The sequence below is a fragment of the Giraffa tippelskirchi genome, chromosome 7 (genome assembly GCF_054371585.1).
Source record: "Giraffa tippelskirchi isolate mGirTip1 chromosome 7, T2T-mGirTip1v1.2.pri, whole genome shotgun sequence".
Classification (NCBI taxonomy): Eukaryota; Metazoa; Chordata; class Mammalia; order Artiodactyla; family Giraffidae; genus Giraffa; species Giraffa tippelskirchi.
In genome coordinates this window covers 37,457,735-37,476,777 of record NC_137281.1, presented here as the reverse complement: position 1 = coordinate 37,476,777, position 19,043 = coordinate 37,457,735, and positions in this window count along the sequence as shown.

Genomic DNA, 19,043 nt, shown 5'->3' with positions numbered 1-19,043 from the left:
TCTGCCCAGCTGTAAAGTCCTAATGGTAATGGGTCTGTGTCGTCTTTGACCTCACATCCAAAGTTCTTGGTTTTTAAATATTATTAATGTGCAGTCATTGTGTATGGATTTATTTTAATCAACCAGCAACAGCCATTGTGGCCTTGGAACATGAGTAGACAGACGTCGGTAGATTAAGAGAAAGTTTGGAAACAAACTCAAATGTACATATTTATTTGTATGATAAAAGAGGTATTTCCAATAAGTTAGGAAATTAATAATGATTTAATGAAATTGTGCCAGGGAAATCGATCAACTGTTTAGAAAATACAAGGTTAAAGCCTCACCTCACTCTCCCTGCTCAAATGAATTCCAGTTCAATTAAAGACATAAATGTAGAACTAAAATAATACAAGAATTAGACTAGATGATAAGGAGCTTTTTATCTGACCTTCAACTGGAGAGGATTGTTGTAAATACCCACACAAGGAAGGGAGCTGTGTATGAACATATTAATAATTTGAAAAATATTTTTCTGTTTTTCTTTGTTCATGGCTGTGCTGGGTCTTTGTCACTACACTCAGGCTTTCTCTAGTTGCAGTGAGTGGCGCTACTCTCTAGTTGCAGTGCTCGGCCTTCAGTAGCCTTGACCTGGGAGCTCAGTACTTGCAGCTCTCTGGCTTAGTTGCCCTGGGGCATGTGGGATCTTCCTGGACCAGAGACTGAACTCTTGACCCCTGCTTTGGCAGGGGGATTCTTAGCCACTGGACCACCAGGGAAGCCTTCTATTTTAATTAAAATAGAGTCTTGCTGCTCATGGCCTCCCCCCACTCTTACTGCTAAAACTCCCTTTTCCACTCCTTCCCTCTGACCCTGAGTCCTCCAAGGATCCAAGGAACATCAGGCCAAAATTATTCACTCATCTGGAGAAAGGGAAACCAAAGACCCAGAGAAAGGAAGCAACCCATCTAAGAACAGATAGCTTGTAGAAAAGAGCTGGACGGCTTGGATTTGACTCTCATCTCTGCCACTGTGTGCCACTGTGCCCAAAGCTGTGTGACTTTGGGCAAATCACCTCTCCTCTCTGAGCTTCAGTATCCTCAGCTATAAAAGAAGAAGGAACTAACACTGTCCTAGTGGTTTGTTGTGAGGATAAAATGAGTTAATCTGCAAAGTATTGGGAAGAGTGCCAGCTCTATAGCAAGAGCTCAATAAATGGTAACCCCTACCTCAGCCTTCCCTGGTGATTCAGAAAGTAAAGAATCTGCCTGCAATGCAGGAGACCTGGATTCAGTCCCTGGATGGAGAAGATCCCCTGGAGAAGGGAATGGCTACCTGCTCCAGTATACTTGCCTGGAGAATTCCATGGACAGAGGAGCCTGGTGGGCTACAGTTCATGGGGTTGCAAATAGTCGAACGTGACTGAGCAACTAACACCCTTACCTTATCCTGGAAGAGAGAGTTTACATGATACCTGTCCTCATCACAGTGGTAGGTACTGGGCCAGGATTAAACCCTGAAGAAATACTTATTTTAGATAGAAGCTGAGTAATTGTGTATAGTGCCATTGCTTTGAGACCTAGTCTTTCATTTTAGACACAGAACAACACTGGGATGCAAACAGGGCAAACACGACTGTACCCATTTCAAAAATGATAAAACTGAGATGTGGACGGCCTTGCCTACAGCCACAAAGACTTGGGAATAAGCTCAAATATCCTGGCTTCTCCAATACGCTTTCACACTGAAAACTTTCCCCGCACAACCAAACAAACAATAGCCATGGTGCTTGTTTTTTGTCATCAAAGTCCTCCCATTTATCAGGCTTATAATGTACCAAATCCATCACTAATGCTGCACAAGCATCATCTCATTTAACCCTTAGAACAATCCTGGGAACTAGACATTCCTGTGTACATTTTATACCTAAGGAAATCAAGAGTTAGATAATAAGCCCAAGGTCATAGAAGAACAGAACAAAATCCCTATTGTAATGGAGCTCTGTGTGATAATAAAGCCCAGGTTCTTTGCCGTTTTTCTAATGGCAGAGAAACTGGGAAGCAGAAGGGCCCAGTTCTTGCCTTAAAGTGGTCTGGAGTCCACTTGGGGAAGATGCCACGGCTTAGAATAGACATCACCAGGATTCAGACTCAGGTTGTCCTATTTGGGGGCCTGTACATTTGTTCCCACGTTACCTGGCCAATTAGTCCCCAGACAATAATACTGAAATACTCGATGATATTAAAATGTTAAAATGGTAATACTGAAAGAAATCATTGTGTACCTCCCCCCAAACAAAAGCACTATCTAGGAATCACAGAGATGCAGCCCTTGATTATTAATACACCAACGGCTCCAGCCCACGGATGTTGATTCCTGCCACGTGCCAAGCACTGCTCTAGATGCTGGTGACACTGCCACACCACAGCAAAGAGTTGGCCAAAAGACTGGGGAGAAGAGACATAGACAGCTGGAGAGGAAGGCATTAAAGAGGAAAGCAAGAGTTCGGGAAAGAGTTCCAAGAGATGGGATCTTGGTCTCTTCTTTCAAAACACTTAAGACCTTTTTGAAGAGATAAGACACAGAAATCACCAAGAGAGAAGTTCCATGATAGAAGTAAATAGTGTAGATGATTGTAGAAAGATGGCCATTGAATTGCCAAATGAGGAGTTTGAGCAAAGCATGGTACAGGGAGGGTTAGTGAAAGTCAGAAAACTGCGGAGTGCTCATGCAGACTTCAGGGCCTAAGCTGGTACATCTGTGAGTTAGATCCGTAGATAATCTTATTTCCCTGAGTTTAAAATGAACAATAATAATAATAATGAACTAAAAAAAAAGTAAAAGAGCAAAGCATTGTCTCCTTCCCTGCTGCCCTTCCTCTCCCATTCCCAATCTTGCAGGTTGTCACCCCTCTCTCTGAATTGCCTGGTCCGTAGATCCCCGTGTCTGATGGAAATAGAGGCAAGGAGAAATTGTGAGATCATGTTCCCTTTGCCTTGCTCAGCCCTTCCCCAAATCACTTCTGACCCCACTGTTAGGAGACAATATTGAAAACAGTCCAAAACCACCCCACTAAAAACATGAATCAAAAAGTCGCGACTCCTGGACATGTTTTTAAAATTGCTTAGTTGCATGCAAGTCCCTTTAGTGCTGGAAGGACTTTAATAAAATTGATTTTCTGAGTATAGCCTTTTAGCAGCTACTGTATAAGCTTGAAATATGAACCCTTCATTGTTGAAAGTGTTTCATTTTTGGCCTGTTACTAATGATGAAGGGAAAGTGTGGGTTTGGAATTCTCTAAGGCTGACATTCTCATAATTAAACAGTGTTAATAATAAAGCTTTTGCAGATTTTAAACAAACTGGCACAGAGGTGGAACAGTTTGCCGTATTTCATTTAGAGACCACAGCAATTAGCCTTTAATGAATAGTACACAGCGACATAGAAGGGCGTCATTTCTCCCTGTCGTTTATTTGCCAAATCACAAAAGGCGACGTTTTCATTCTGCTGATTGAAAATGATGCTCAGGATTTCTCCTGAAAGCCTCTTAAGTAATTGCCTTGTGAAACTGAAAAATAAATAAATAAAATGAAAGGAAAGAACATTAATTGCTTTTAATATCTCTGGTCTAATTTCGGCCAAGCTTAGCACGCTAATAGCTGGGGATCTCAAGCTGTACAACAATGGATCAAAAATAGAAGGCTCATCGTGGTTGATATATTTAGAGGCTGATGTTTTTCTTTTATAATTTTAGGAGAGAGATGTTCCAGGGCACATTGTGACTCCTCTCTGTGAACTGACACGGGGATGTTTCTATAGAGGACTCACGGGTGGGGTGACTCTGAAGTCATTGCCAAAGGAAGATGACAATGATTATCCTGAAGGTGAGACGAGAAAGAGCTGCTCCACGGTCAAGGTTGTGAACAACAAAGGAACGGTTATCCTTTTAGGGTCTTCCTCCTCCAGGCTTTTGAGGACAAAGATAAATTATTTTTAAAAAGGTAAGTAGCCTCTAGAACTCTTTTTTCCACACTTGAAAATATTATTTCTTATCTCTGAGACTCAATTTTCTTATCTGCAAGCTCCATGGAGGAAGGAAAGGCAGGAAATAATGACTTAACTGGATAGATCCTAACATCACCTGGATGCTGTTAAACATTCAGATTCCCAGTTTCCATTTGGAATCCACTGAATTGGAATTCCCAAAGGAAGGGCTCAGGGGTTCCACCCTTTATGAAAGCAGACTCAGGGGTCCTGAGTACAGGTATCCTCCACTATTTGAAAGTTCACTTAAAACCTCTTCACTTTTAGGAAAGACCTGCGTTAGTACCTGCTTCACTAACTGAAAGAAATCCAAAGAGAGTTTTTGCCTTTAGGAAAAAAAGACAAAAATGGGAAAATAACGTTCAGTGTTTGTTTTGCAGAAGCCAGTATGGAAGCACCTGGAGCAGTGAGAGTGGTTCCACCAGGGTCTTTCTCAGGCAGTACTCTCAGCATCACAGCATCAGGCCACCATGGCTTTGAACTACGTCTGTGAGTATCTGTGCTTTATCTCGATTGATTTTATGCATCTGTTTGCAAGATGTGTCACGGAGTATTGTTTCTTCACTTGACACTATTTCAGCTTATGAAAGGTTTCATGAACCTTTTTTGGACAGCGGGGAATCCTGAACCTGGTAAGTTTGGTTAACTCACTTGAGCATCTTTGGACCGTCCAGTTCCACAGGCGTTGACAGACTCAGGGACCGCCATGTTTGAAGCAGTGCATTGTGGGAGAAGGCAGAGGCTCCCTACTTGGGTCCACTTGAGAAATCACAGGTCCCCAGCCTGAGAAATTCTTCCAACCGGTCTACCACGGTGCTGCAAACAGTTCACCCTTCACTGTGATGCTGAAAGAGCAAGGGTTGTGTTGAAATAACTTCCTAGACTCAATGTGGAGCTTCTCCTGCCCAGGGTGCAAGGTCAGCAAACTGAAACTCAGACAACTTCCGTGTTCCTGTAAATGACTCTCCTGAAACGCAGGCTGTCCAATCAGCCAGTCCCCAGACGCCAGCTCTGGGCCCTATACTTACTTACTTGTTCCTTGTCCATTTTCTGTCTCTTCATTGTTCCTTATTCTTTACCCAATGAAAGCTCCGTGCCTCCCACCCCATTCTGCAGTTCTCTGGACCCTTGGGGACAGAAAATGTTGGCTTCATGGAGTATTCAAGTTTGTATCACCCACATAGTCTTCTTTAATCATTTTTAACAGTTAAAAGGAACAGGGCTAAGGAAAAGTAAGCTGTAACAAGGCTTGGGTGGAAGGTCAAGTGATGGGGGAGACAGAGGCCCCACAGGGAAATAAATGCTCACTAGCAGACAGTACAAGACGGACCAACAGACAGTTTGAATGTCCCATGCGCACCCTCTTCCATGCCCTAAGGCCTGAGTGATGCAGTGGCCCTTCCTCGTTCTGGGTCTCAGAGTGCCCAGCTAGAGGACGCAATGTGTGAACCAGACACCAAAGGCGCCTTCAGGTTGTGGCATTACAGCTCATAACACTTGGCAGCTTTGCTGGGCTGGTCCAGACTTCTGCTGGGATGGTCTAACCTAATTCTGCTTTGCAGGAAGGGCCTGGGTAAAGTACCTTGATTTGACCTTCTAGTGAATTCCAGATGGTGTAATGGGAGCTGGCCTCATCCAGAATGGCAGGTGCTAACTTCACATCCAGGCATTTTAGAAACAAGACAGCCTTAAAGATTGAAAACTAAGGTTGTTTTGTTTGCTTTGTTTTTAATATTCTGCCTTTTCTAAATGAGAAAAAATGAAGGACAGCCTGATACAAATACCTGTCATCAGAAACCAACTTAAACATTTTAAGTTTTTAGTATCATTTAACTTTTTTCTCAACCCTCTTGCAAAGTCATTGTTATATCATGGTTCATATTTCATAAAGCACCTCATATCTTACTTGGCACACAGCAGGTGCTCAATATGTGTCTGGAGAGCTAACTGATATAGTAATAATTTATTGAAGTATCACTGTGCCAAATACTTCCCATGTGTTGTGTCATTTAATCTTCATAGTCATCCTTAGAGCTAGGTAGGTAGGTGTGAAGTGGCATCTCACTATAGTTTAGATTTATATTTCCCCAGCAATTAGGGATGGTGAGCATCTTTCCATGTGCTGCTTTAACCAGTTGTATATCTGCTTTGGAGAAATATCTATTCAAGTTTTTTTGTCCATTTTTGAATCAATGTTCATTTTTTGTTGTTGAGTTGTGAGAGTTCTTTGTATATTCTGGATATTAATCCTTTATCAGGTAGAGAATGGACATGTGGCTACACGGGGGGGAGAAGAGGGTGGGACAAATTGGTAGAGTAGCATACACACACACACACACACACACACACACACTACAATGTGTAAAGTAGATAGCTAGTGGGAACCTGTTATAAGGCACAGGAAGCTCAGCCAATGCTCTATGATGACCTAGATGGGTGGGATAGGGGGTGGGTGGGAGGGAGGTCCAAGAGGGAGATATATCTTTACATATGACTCATTTGCTTCATTGTACAGCAGAAACTAACACTACATTGTAAAGCAATTTTACTCAAATAAAAAATCCTTTATCAGCTATATTATCTGCAGTCCTATTCCATAGGCTTCTGCTTCACTCTGTTGATGGTGTCTTGATGCATAGAAATATTTAAGCTTGATAGTCCAGTTTTTCTATTTTTTTCTTTTATTGCCTGTGCTTTGGTTGTACTTCAAGAGCTTGAGTGATTTTGATGTAGCCAAATTTGGGGACCCTAAACCCGATCCCTAGTCTAAACTTTTTTTTTATTTAGACAGTGTAATCCTCAACTCCCTCTCTTTTAGTTTTTCCAAATAAAAACTCACTTAGAAAAATCTATCTTTAAAAGAGAGAACTTCTTGAATGAACAGTTCTCTTCCAAGTGAGTACCTGATCCCCAGGGCATCAATATCCCACAGCAGTAACTTCAGAATAACCTCCACAGGTTTAAAAAGCATTGATCTAGTGATCAAACCTCACCTTTTTAAATGGGATCACTGAGTCCTAGAGAAGGAAAATTAATTTCTAGAAATGGACGGTGTCTCTGCTGCCTGCCCCTTCGAGCTCTGTCTGGAGGACACAGGGGGTCAGACATGGCTGATAAACGGAGAACTCGCTGATTCCTGGCTGGTCAAGATGATCAGTTGATGTAAAAATCAATGAAGAAGATGTTTCCATGTGTATGGAGAGCTTTGGAATAAAAACATATTGCTAAGGTAAAATAAGACACAATTTCTTTTAAAGAAAAAAAGTTTAACTAGGTAATTAATTAATTCACAAGTAGGTCCAAAGTGAGAGTGATTACTAAACAATGACAAATGATAAAGAATAAACCCTAAGGTAAGTGATGATCAAGAAGATGAAACAGTTTTAGCTTGGAATCCTGTTACAATTCTATTTCAATATAAATAAGCTGACACCAGAAGCAAATGATTAACCCCAAAGCCACTGGCTGTTCATCAGCTAAGGAATAATTTTACATTTCATTATTATTCGTGTTGGCTAAATTTCCATTAAAACCAATTTAGTAAACTGGCCTTCTGATGGGCTTAAAATTAAAAGGAGGAAGAGAAGGCAAGGAGGGGACAAAACAGAGGCCACCATTTGAGCGTCAAGGGATGGAAAACTCATGAGGGCGAATTGCCACTTTAATTAAAAATAATGTCTCAATTCACTTTCAAAATGAACCACCAGAAAGTGCCTGGGAAATTTTCCCTGGCCAGGATGTCTGGCTCGTTCACCAAGTGGGTGATTTCTGTTGCTGGGGTTTCTGATTGAATGGAGGAATGGCCGGCTCATTCCCAGGTCAGCTCCCCCCACCCCTAGCTGAGCAGTTTTCAGTTGAGGAGAAAGGGCCTCAAACTCCTCAGATACTTGCCCCAGAACCTGGGTAAAGAAGTCCAGGCTTCATTCTTCGGGCCATTCATCATGCAAGCTTAAGGGCCCCTATGTAACATTAAAATGGGACCAAAATACCAACAACTAGCTTAGCTCACATTCCATGCGCAGTCACTTTAGCCGCACCCTGTACTAAGTGTTTTCTTGAATTAACTCATTTAATTCTCCGAATCTCTCTAAGTAGGTAGAGTCTATTTATATTCCCATTTTACAGATGTACAAGCTGGGGCACAGGATGAGTAATGGACATTACTCAGTAAAGATGGCCCAGAGCTGGAATTCAGACCCGTCATCTACACCAGAGTTGAGTGCTTAACCATTAAACTATATTGCCTCTTGATAAAATAATGAAATAACTTGGTGCTGTTTAAGTATAAAAAGCGACAGAGCACAAGGTGTATAGTGAGTTGTTGGGGAAGACAGTGATACAAAGGTGAGCGGGGGACAATTCTGGGTGGGACTTAGAATGCCAGGCCCAGGGTTTTGAACTTGAATCTTTGGGGATTCACAAAGTACATTGACCAGACCACTGGGAGTCCATAAACAGATTTTAAATAATATTTTGTAGTTATGTGTATGTTTTAAATTTATTAGAAATATATTTAGCTCACATATACAGTCGGGCAAAAAAGATAATCTTTATTTAAGAACAAAAGAAATTTTAACATTTGGAGTTCCCAGGTGGCACTAGTGATAAAGAATACTTCTGCCAATGCAGGAGATGCAGGAGACTTGGGTTCAATCCCTGGGTCAGGAAGATTCCCTGGAGGCGGGCATGGCAACCCACTCCAGTATTCTTGCCATGGACAGAGAAGCCTGGCGGGCTACAGTCCATGGGGTTGCAAAGAGTCAGACACGACTGAAGCGACTTAGCATGCACGCACGTATTCTCTTACTGTGTATCAGGCATTGTTCTAAGTGCTTGGCATTTTAACTCAGAACAACTCTATAAGGCGGGTACTATTTTTCACTTCACTTATAGATAGGGAAACGGAGGCACATAGAGGTTAACTTATGCAGGGCTCCCAGCCAGCAGATGACAGAGCCAGGATTGGAACCCAGGCATCTTTCTCCAGGCTAGGCTCTCAACGATTATGCTAAGTGACTAAGGGATGGGAGGGTGGAATATAAGCATCATGGAAGCAATTGATGTCTGATGACCGGCATCTGCTCCAGGTGATGCCGTCCGGGATGTGTTCTTCCCGAGGGCTGCTGGGGGATGTGGCTGGCTCCCACCCCTGTGAGAGGCACTGGCAGGAGACCTGCTGTTTGTAGCCAATAGGGCAGGATTCCCAGCACATTTCAAGGATCAGGTGTCCACATCAGAAACCAACCCAGCTCTTGGTGCCCAAAATCACTCTGTGGGCAGTGAAGCTTTTTCACTCCTGTGCAACGGACCAGTATGCACCCACTCTGGAAGCCAGAGTCCCTGGGGACCCCTCAGCCCAGCTGCTTTGGAACGTGGTAGAAGGAAGAGCAAGAGTGTGCCTTTGGATGGCTCCAATGCAGGAAATATTACGCATCCACAGAAGACGTAATCATGCGGCCTCCCCGATCTACGAGAGTGGAAGCAGGACTGGTGACTGCCCTGCCCCGCACATCAGTGCCTAGTCCATCTCCATCGGAACCTTCTCACTGGTGAGTTCTCTACCTGGACCACACTTACCAAGGATGCCCACTCCCACCCCAACCTGCCTTCTTTCCCAAAAGCTCCACTGAGGCAGAAACTGTGTCCTATGCCCCTTTCCTGTCCTATATGGCCACCATAAACATTTGATGCCCGATCCAGAAGAGGAGGGTGGTCACCAGCCCAGGCTCCGCCACCACTCGCTTTTTACTTTCTATCTAAGTGGCCCTGGGCAAGCCCGGTAACCCCTCTGTGCCCACTCTTCATCTGAAAAGGAGACTGATTGCAGACCCAAATCATATGATGAGGTTGGAAGTGTTATCTAGATAATGTATCTAAAACATTTATCCCAATGCCAAAGAACATATTGAATATTAGATAAATAATAACTTTGACTCAATAATTAATATTAATATGCTTCAAGTTTGATGGTCGAGATCTGAAGTTTGGAAATGAGCAAGTGTAATTTACGTCTACCACTCACACCTGTGTTGGGTTTGGCATCAAGTAAGCACTGCAACCTCCCAGACCTGACGCCCTCTTCCCTTTATTAGATTCTCTGCTTTCCCTTTTGGCCTGGACAAGCCCTCACTTCTCTAACTAATGGGAGGAGTGATTCTTTGCCAGAGAAAGGGGAGACATCCTTAGAAAGGCATCTGAAATGTTGCCATTTATGGTTTCAGAGAGAAGGCCATGGCTACTCTTTCAATGACACATGCACAAAAGCTCTTGTTATGGACACAAATAAGAAAAGTGAACCCTTCGCCTGGTGTAATTCACTTCATTTATTGACCAGAGGCCTCTCCCCCAACCCTGATTTCTTTGCGTTTGTCAGCGGTTCAGAGACCCCTGGCATTCAGCATGATTTGTAATGTAAATTATATAATTGTACTTTCACATATTTTAACATCAAATGAAATGATTGACTACAGAATCGGAGCTGTCTACAGGTGGGGGTCAATTACCATCTGAATAATCACAGTGCCACACAAGAATAGCACAGCCGCTGAGCGTGACATATTTTTATCTCTATGCATTTCAATGAAGTCAGGCTGGTACATAAAAGGTTATCACCTAGGAAACATATTTTCCTAAGCACAAGTTAAACATGCAAGTGAGATCAGCAAAGATATTCAATTTAGCCAGTCAACCCTAACCTATTAATATTTTAACAAAATCCAGTGAGGATAATTTTTTTCTTTGATCCCATTTCATGTGAGCAGCCGGGAAAGAGAAGAAAAATTAAAAACAAAATAGTCAAGCATACAGAATGAGGTTATGTATTAAGTGGGCTATTTAATGTTTCTGGCATTTCATAGCCCAGGGGGAAAGTGTGGATGGATTTAACCATCAAGAGCTGTGTTCCCTTGGCCACAAAGTTCGAGAAACATAAAATAATCTATACTTCCAAGCTGACAAATCGTACCTGACACCCAGCTTCATCTCACCGGGACTCAGGAGATCAGCATTAATCATTTGTTACAGGGAGTAAAAAGAAAAGTAAATCATGCCATGCTGAAAAGTGAGATGGAAGGTCTTCGGGCAAGGATTTTAATCAATAATATGTGGGATGATAACCAGAAGCTATTGTTTTAATCTTCCGATATGAAAAGAAATGAATGCAAAACACAAAACTACCAAGAGCTGAAGCAGCTTCCGTGAGGCCTCATAAGAACTGCAATGTTTGGCAGCCCAACTTTCCGGCTTGATTCATGACAACACACACACCATTTGTTTTTAAAGGGAGTCAAGTGCATTCTTGGAGTGGCCTATTTCTATAGCCTCAGCTGTTGCCCAAGTGCTGGACCCGGGGTTCTGATTTGCTCAGTTTCCCTTGTGTAGTAAATGTCTAGGTTTTGTGAGTGCAACATCCATTACTGCCTCTTCTATGGGCACCTTCATTTACCTCGAGACCCTCTCCTCCCCTACTCCCAGTCCCTGTGGTTTGGGTTATGTTGACTTCACCAGGGGTTCCAGGAGAAGACGTGTCTCTGTCCCAGAATTACTGGGATTAATCAGTTCAGGGATGGGTGTTTGCTTCACTAGAACCCATGAAATGCAGCCTTGGGTGTTCTTGGCAGTATTATTGTGAAAGAAGCTGTTATGGTTTGAGCTGTGTTTCCTCCCCAAAATATGTATGGTGAAGTCCTAACTTTAAATACCTGACAATCTGATGTTATTGGGCCATAGGATCATTGCAGATGTGATTAGTTACAGTGAAGTCTTACTGGAGTCAGTGGGACTCCTAATACACTGTGATGAGCATCTTTATGAAAAGAGGAAATTCAGACACAGGCTTACACATAGGGGAGGGCCATGTAAAGATGAAGAGGTTGGGGTGATGCTTTTACAAAGCCAGAGAGCACCAAATGCTTCCAGCAAACCAGCAGAAGCTAGGGGAGAGACATGGAGCAGATTCTTCTCATAGCTCTGAGAAGAAAAACAACCCTGGCGACATTTTGATCTCAGACTTCTAGTCTTCAGAACTGGGAGACAATTTCTGTTGTTTAAACCACTCCGTTTGTGGGACTTCGCGATGGCAGCTCTTGCAGACTAACACAGAGGCCCACTCTCTTTTATTCCCATGTACTGGGAACTTTGAACATTTAAACCTGGTCTATGCTGTGGTCTGAATGCGTTCTCCCAAAATTCCTTGTTGGAAACCAAACCCTGACAGATGGTGGTATTAGGAGGTGAGGCCTTTGGGAGATGTTTAAGCCATGATGGTGGAGCCCTGATGAATGGGATTAACATTCTATAAAGAGACTCCTGAGAGATCCCTAGCCCCTTCCACCATATGAGGACACAATGGGAAGTCTGTGACCTGGAAGAGATCCCCTCACCCAAGCATGCTGGCACTCTGATGAAGGACTTAAAGCCTTCAGAACAGTGAGAAGTTGTTTATGAACTGCCTGGCCTGTGGCATTTTGTTATAACAGCCCAAACAGACTAAGAGAGCACAGCAGGCATTTATCTTTCCTAGCCATGGAGCCAGCAATTGCAAAGCTGAGAAAATACTTACAGAGATACTTAACTCAGACAACTGTTGCTTGAGCCCCTGGACCTATTCATCTCTATTAAATTCCCACTTTTACTTAAGCTAGTTAGAATTTAATTTTCATCATTTACAACCAAAGGAACACTGAATGGTTTATTCTGAATGCAATCAATATGATCTTGCATGTGTGCGTGCAAAGTCACTTCAGTTATGTCTCACTCTGCGCGACCCCATGGACTGTTTTTGCCAGGCTCCTCTGTCCATGGAATTCTCCAGGCAAGAATACTGGAGTGGGGTGCCATGCCCTCTTCCATGCTATATGATCTTAGGATGAATTAATAGATACTAAGTCTTGAGAACAAATTAGACACAGGAAGACTGCATTCAGTTTGAGGCATCATACATTCAAAAGGGATTCAGGTAAATGTGGGCAGAGTGTTTGGGTGGTAAGAAGCCTGGACACTGAATCACAGGAGGCATAAAGAGATGCTTGTTGTAGGCAAAAAAAAAAATTTATAGAAAACATGACAGATGACCTCAAATATCCACAGGAACGGCAATTAAAGGAAAGACTGGGATTTAATCTCATGTCCCCAAGGATAAAAATAGGAAGCCACAGGAATACAGAAAGAAAACACTGATTTTCTAATGCTCCCAGCTATGGGAGAAAGTAATGAGCTGGCCCTGAAAGCAGTGAGTTCTCTGTCATAGAAGGTATTCCAGCAGCAGAGGGGAATTCTGTCTCCTGATGGGTACTCACTGAATGGGTAGATAGGCTGTGTGCGTGCTGTGCTTAGTTGCTTCTGTCGTGTTCAACTCTGTCGACCCCATGGACTGTAGCCCACCAGGCTCCTTTATCCATGGGATTTTCCAGGCAAGAATACTGAAGTGGGTTGCCATGCCCTCCTCCAAGGGATCTTCCCAATCCAGGGATCAAACCCTCGTCTCTCATGTCTCCTGCACTGACAGGTGAGTTCCTTATCACTAGTGCCACCTGGGAATTTGGATGATCTTAAAGCCCTTCCAACTTCGACTTTTAGTTCTGTAATTCCTTTACTAGAACTCAGGTGACTTACTGAATTTGTCACAATATTGCTTTTGCTTTATGTTTTGTTTTTTTGGCCACAAGGCATGTGGAATCTTAGCTCTCCAACCAGGGATCAAATCTGCACCCACCGCATTGGAAGTCCTAACTGCTGGACCACCAGGGAAGTCCCTACCCCACCAATCCTTCAGGGAGCAGCTTCAAGGAGCAGCTAACATGGATGTAGGACTGGTGGTGGCATGGGGACACAGAGCAGGGGTCATCTCACATTCTTCCTCTTGGCTTTAATGATATTGCCCACTTCACAGCAGAGAGCTGAGAGGTGGCATTAAACTTATAATCCATTTGGCTCTAGATTTCTTTTGGATAGCCCATAGGCACACTCTATTGGCCAGTTAAGGAACAAACTGGATCAAAGCTTAAAACGGCATCACAAGCTCTCTCTAGTCTTTCTTTGGAAGATACTGGGATTTCGTGCTAAGGAGTGGGGAAAGTGGGATGTTCATCTTATCTCTCAGCCCCAGGTTGTATTATCTTGGCCTGTTTAAGCTCTTCCTTGATTCTGAATTATTTTTCAAGTTAGCAATCTTTTTTTTTTCTTTTTCTTCTTTTTTAAATGGGAGGATAATTGCTTTACAATATTGCATTGGTTTCTGCATATCCCATCTCCCATTCTCTTCAGACATGGCTTTGGGGCTTCCCTGATGGCGTAGATGGTAAAGAATCTGCCTGCAATACAGGAGACCCAGATTCAATCCCTGGGTTTGGAAGATCCCCTGGAGAAGGAAATGGCAACCCATTCCAGTATTCTTGTCCGGGAAATCCCATGGACAGAGGAGCCTGGCGGCTACAGTCCATGGGGTCGCAAAGAGTCAGAGACAACTGAGCGACTAACACTTACTTCCTAATCTTTAAAATGAATCCCCAACATGAACAGGAACACTATCTGTTTAGAACATCCATAAATTGCCGTTATTTTGAGGGTTTCGCCCATTCCACTAAGAGGACCCATTTCTCAGGTTGGAAGGTGTTCTTGAAGAGGAAAGAAGTTACAGTGTTTTCTCTCAGAAAGGATTCATTCTTCATGAAAATAACATTTTAAATTCGGAAGGTCCTTCACTCTAAAATAGTCTTACAACTGAGGACTCCCCAGAGTGAAAAGCAAGGACAGACTGTAAAACTAATAATCCCGAAGGTCCCACACTGTCAGTAAGAGTTCCTCACACCTGCATGAAGGGTCTTGAGCATATGCACCCCCAAGGTCATTGGCATCTCCCCATGCCCCTGTGAAGAAAGCATGGCTGGAATTAATATTTTCAGTTTCCAGGGGGGAAAACAGATTCAAAGAAGGTAAATGTCTTGCCCAAGGCTACAGAACTAATAACACAGTGTCAGAGCTGGAACCCAGATTTCTCGACTCGATTTCCACTAGGACTGGCAGCCTCTAAACAGTGAGACCAGCAGAACTTTGAGAGAGAAGAATTTCCTGATTGTTTAGACACCTGTTTGCCAATTCCTTAGGGTCCTGGTTCTCCAAGTGTGATCCCTGCACCAACACCCTTAGCATCACCTCAACATTTGCCAGAAATGCAGGTTTCTTGGGTTCTATCCTAGACCTTTTGAATAAAAAGCTGAAAGAGGGGCCAGAAACCCGTGTTTCCAAGCCCTCCAGGTGATTCTGATGCACACTCAAACTTTCAGAACCACTCTCACAGAAGTTGAGTGTGTTTTGTGGGTTTGCTGAAATGGCTGCTTCGAAACACGAGTCAAAATTAAAACTCATCACCTCCAAATTCCATTTAGCCAAGGCCAGAGTCCAAAGCCTTGAAAAGCTTGTTATGATTCAAAGTTGCCTTCCCAAGCTCTGAGACCGCAGGAATAAAGACTCACTTACACTCCTATAGAGGCCTGTCCCCAAATTCTCTGCCAGTCACTCACCATTGGCACAGAATTAAGCCCAGCTCAGCCATGCGGCTGATTGTATTCTGTGACTGGGTGACCAGTAACTGTAATCCTGTAATCTTTGGAAAACAAAGAGCTAAAGTCTCCTGGATGTCTGGGGTAAGCAGAAGAGGCCCCAGGGGTTTGGTTTCATCTGCATTAGGCCAGAAGGACCATGAATGTGTCTGTACACATGCCCCATGCTTGCTCCCTCTTGGATCTAAGCATTCTTCTGTGGGAAATATTAATAAGCAAAGAAAACAAACATCACCAGAAAGATGGAAAGTACAAAGAGTCAGTGATTATTAAAGTTAGGAAAGTAGGACTGGGTTCTTTCCCCCACACTCAGATGGATTCTGTGCTGTGCTAAGTCACCTCAGTTGTGTCCAACTCTTTGCAACCCCATAGAGTGTAGCCTACCAGGCTCCTCTGTCCATGGGATTCTCCAGACAAGAATACTGGAGTGAGTTGCCAAGCCCTCCTCTGGAGTATCTTCCCGACCCAGGGATCGAACCTGCTGCTCTTATGTCTTCTGCATTGGCAGGCGAGTTCTTTACCACTAGTGCCACCTGGGAGGCTGCAGTCCTTGGGGTCGCTAAGAGTCGGACACGACTGGGCAACTTCACTTTCACTTTTCACTTTTATGCATTGGAGAAGGAAATGGCAACCCACTCCAGTCTTCTTGCCTGGAGAATCCCAGGGACTGGGGAGCCTGGTGGGCTGCCGTCTATGGGGTCGCACAGAGTCAGACACGACTGAAGCGACTTAGCAGCAGCAGCAGTGCCACCTGGGAAGTCTCAGATGGACTCTGCTGCTGCTGCTGCTGCTGCTGCTAAGTCGCTTCAGTCGTGTCCGACTCTGTGCGACCCCATAGACGGCAGCCACCGGGCTCCGACGTCCCTGGGATTCTCCAGGCAAGAATACTGGAGTGGGTTGCCATTTCCTTCTCCAGTGCATGAAAGGGAAAAGTGAAAGTGAAGTCGCTCAGTCGTGTCCGACTCAGCGACCCCATGGACTGTGGCCTACCAGGCTCCTCCATCCATGGGATTTTCCAGGCAAGAGTACTGGAGTGGGGTGCCATTGCCTTCTCCACAGATGGATTCTAAGACCTGCTAAAAACCAGGCTGCCATGGAGCGGATTCCACTACCGAAGCTCACCAGCCTCTCCGGGGCGGTGCAATGGTCTGGCACAGAAAATCTATTTATAGGGACAGCTGCCACAGATAACCCTGGGGAAAGAGGCTGACAAAAGGAAGGAAATTGCAGTGTCTTCAAAAGGCCAGGTGGTTTAGGACAAAGTTGAAAATCATACACAATGATGTAAATCAAAGATCTTTGCAAACTGGTAGTTCTCAGTCTGAACTTGACCTCCAGGATTTTGTTTAATTCACACTTGGCCCAACTCAAGGGTTTCATTTTAAAGGTGAATGTGTTGCCACTAAATAAAAATAAGGAAAGTTCACAGAAAAATTTCTGAATTGCCCCATCTCAAAATCAGAAGATCCAGCTGCATTGTGTCCACTTCTCCTCACGGCAGCAGTCTCTCGGTCTCAATTCCCACTAGCTGCCCCTTTGTATATGACTTACCTGACCTCAGCAGTAATTTAAGTTCAGTTCAGTTCAATCGCTCAGTCATGTCCGATTGTTTGCGACCCCATGAATTGCAGCACACCAGGCCTCCCTGTCCATCACCAACTCCCGGAGTTTACCCAAACCCATGTCCGTCGAGTCAGTGATGCCATCTCATCCTCCGCCGTCCCCTTCTCCTCCTGCCCCCAATCCTACCCAGCATTAGGGTCTTTTCCAATGAGTCAACTCTTCACATGAGGTGGCCAAAGTATTGGAGTCTCAGCTTCAACATCAGTCCTTCCAATGAACACCCAGGATTGATCTCCTTTAGGATGGATTGATTGGATCTCCTTGCAGTCCAAGGGACTCTAGTTAGTAAGCCCTAATTTAAGCACACCCTGAGTTTATACCATTTAGTATCACAGACCTAAACTGGTTTTATAATAGTTCCAGGCTACAGTAGAATTGTCTCTTGGGTGGCTATTTTCCAGTGAGTAATCAGCAATGAAACACTGATATAAAATCAGGATAAGTCTTTACAAGTCTAGAGTCAATGACCCAGTAAATGTTCACATTCTCTGCCAATAAAATCAAATGAAAAATGTAATAATCTATAAAAAATGACAGTAAGAGAAGCTAACTAATGACTTAAAAATCTTTGTATTCATTGATTTTTTTTTTTCTTTTTTTGCCTGCCATTGTGACCAGAAAGCCCCGTGAAGGAAGGGACTTTGTTCTGATGACCGCCATATGCCCGGTGCCTAAAACAATGTCTAGTACCTGTAGGCATTTACCAAATACTTGTGCAAATGAATGATAGTAGTAATTGAGCCATTGCTCTGAGCAGTTTATAAGTAAGATTTCAGAGATACTCTTTAACAGATGAGGAAACCGAGATAAAAAGCAGGTGACCAACATGCCCAATGTCACCTGGCTGGTAAGTGGTGCAGGAGACCACTGACCATTCCTGGCTCCTCTCTAACTTCTTCCTGCAGCTCAGTTTCTCCGGCTGAAACTGACTAACGAAGGCTCCCTAAGCCAGTCCAAACCTTTGAATGTCTTTCTGATGCAAAGTACACACTCACTAAAAGCTTTCCAAATTTGAGTTATTAAAAGTGTTATTTCTCTGAGAATAAGAACAGGAGGGCTCTTAAAGAAACCTGTGATCTAACAAAAAGGCCAGAAGTCAGGAAGTTAAAGACCCTCTCAGGGATCTGTTTCTATTTCTGCTTCCCCTTTAAATCAGTCCTTCAGCCTTCATAGGTTCCTGTTTTCCCATCTATAAAAATTGGGAAAATACTTTCTCTGACCTCCTTTTCACAGGAACATTTGCTGGGTGAAATGTGATGGAGGAAAATGCAAAACATGTAATATTTATAACAATACACTTACTTGACAAGTTTAAAATGTGGTTTCCAATTTCTTATCTTATTGTCTCTGTCCCCACCTCTAAGAACTCTGTTAATAGACCATGGATTGTTAACTCCATCAAAATAAGAAAAGTGAGGCTGAAAAGTAATTATCACTTGCCAAACATCACCGAGTTTTATTGTTTAGTCACTCAGTTGCATCCAACTCTTTGCGACCCCATGGACTACAGCGCACCAGGCTTCCCTGTCCTTCACCATCTCCCTGAGTTTGCTCACACTCACGTTCATTGAGTCAGTGATGCCATCCAACCATCCCATGCTTTGTTGTCCCCTCCTCCTCCTGCCCTCAATCTTTCCCAGCACCAAGGTCTTTTCCAGTAAGTTGGCTCTTCACATCAGGTGGTCAAAGTATTGGAACTTCAGCTTCAGCATCAGTCCTTCCAATGAAAATCATGGAGTTTACAAATAATGAAACTGGGGCTAGAACCAACCCACTTCTTCTAGGCCAAGAGTTGATCAAGAACTATAGGGAGAATGGGATATTGCTATAAATGTGCTC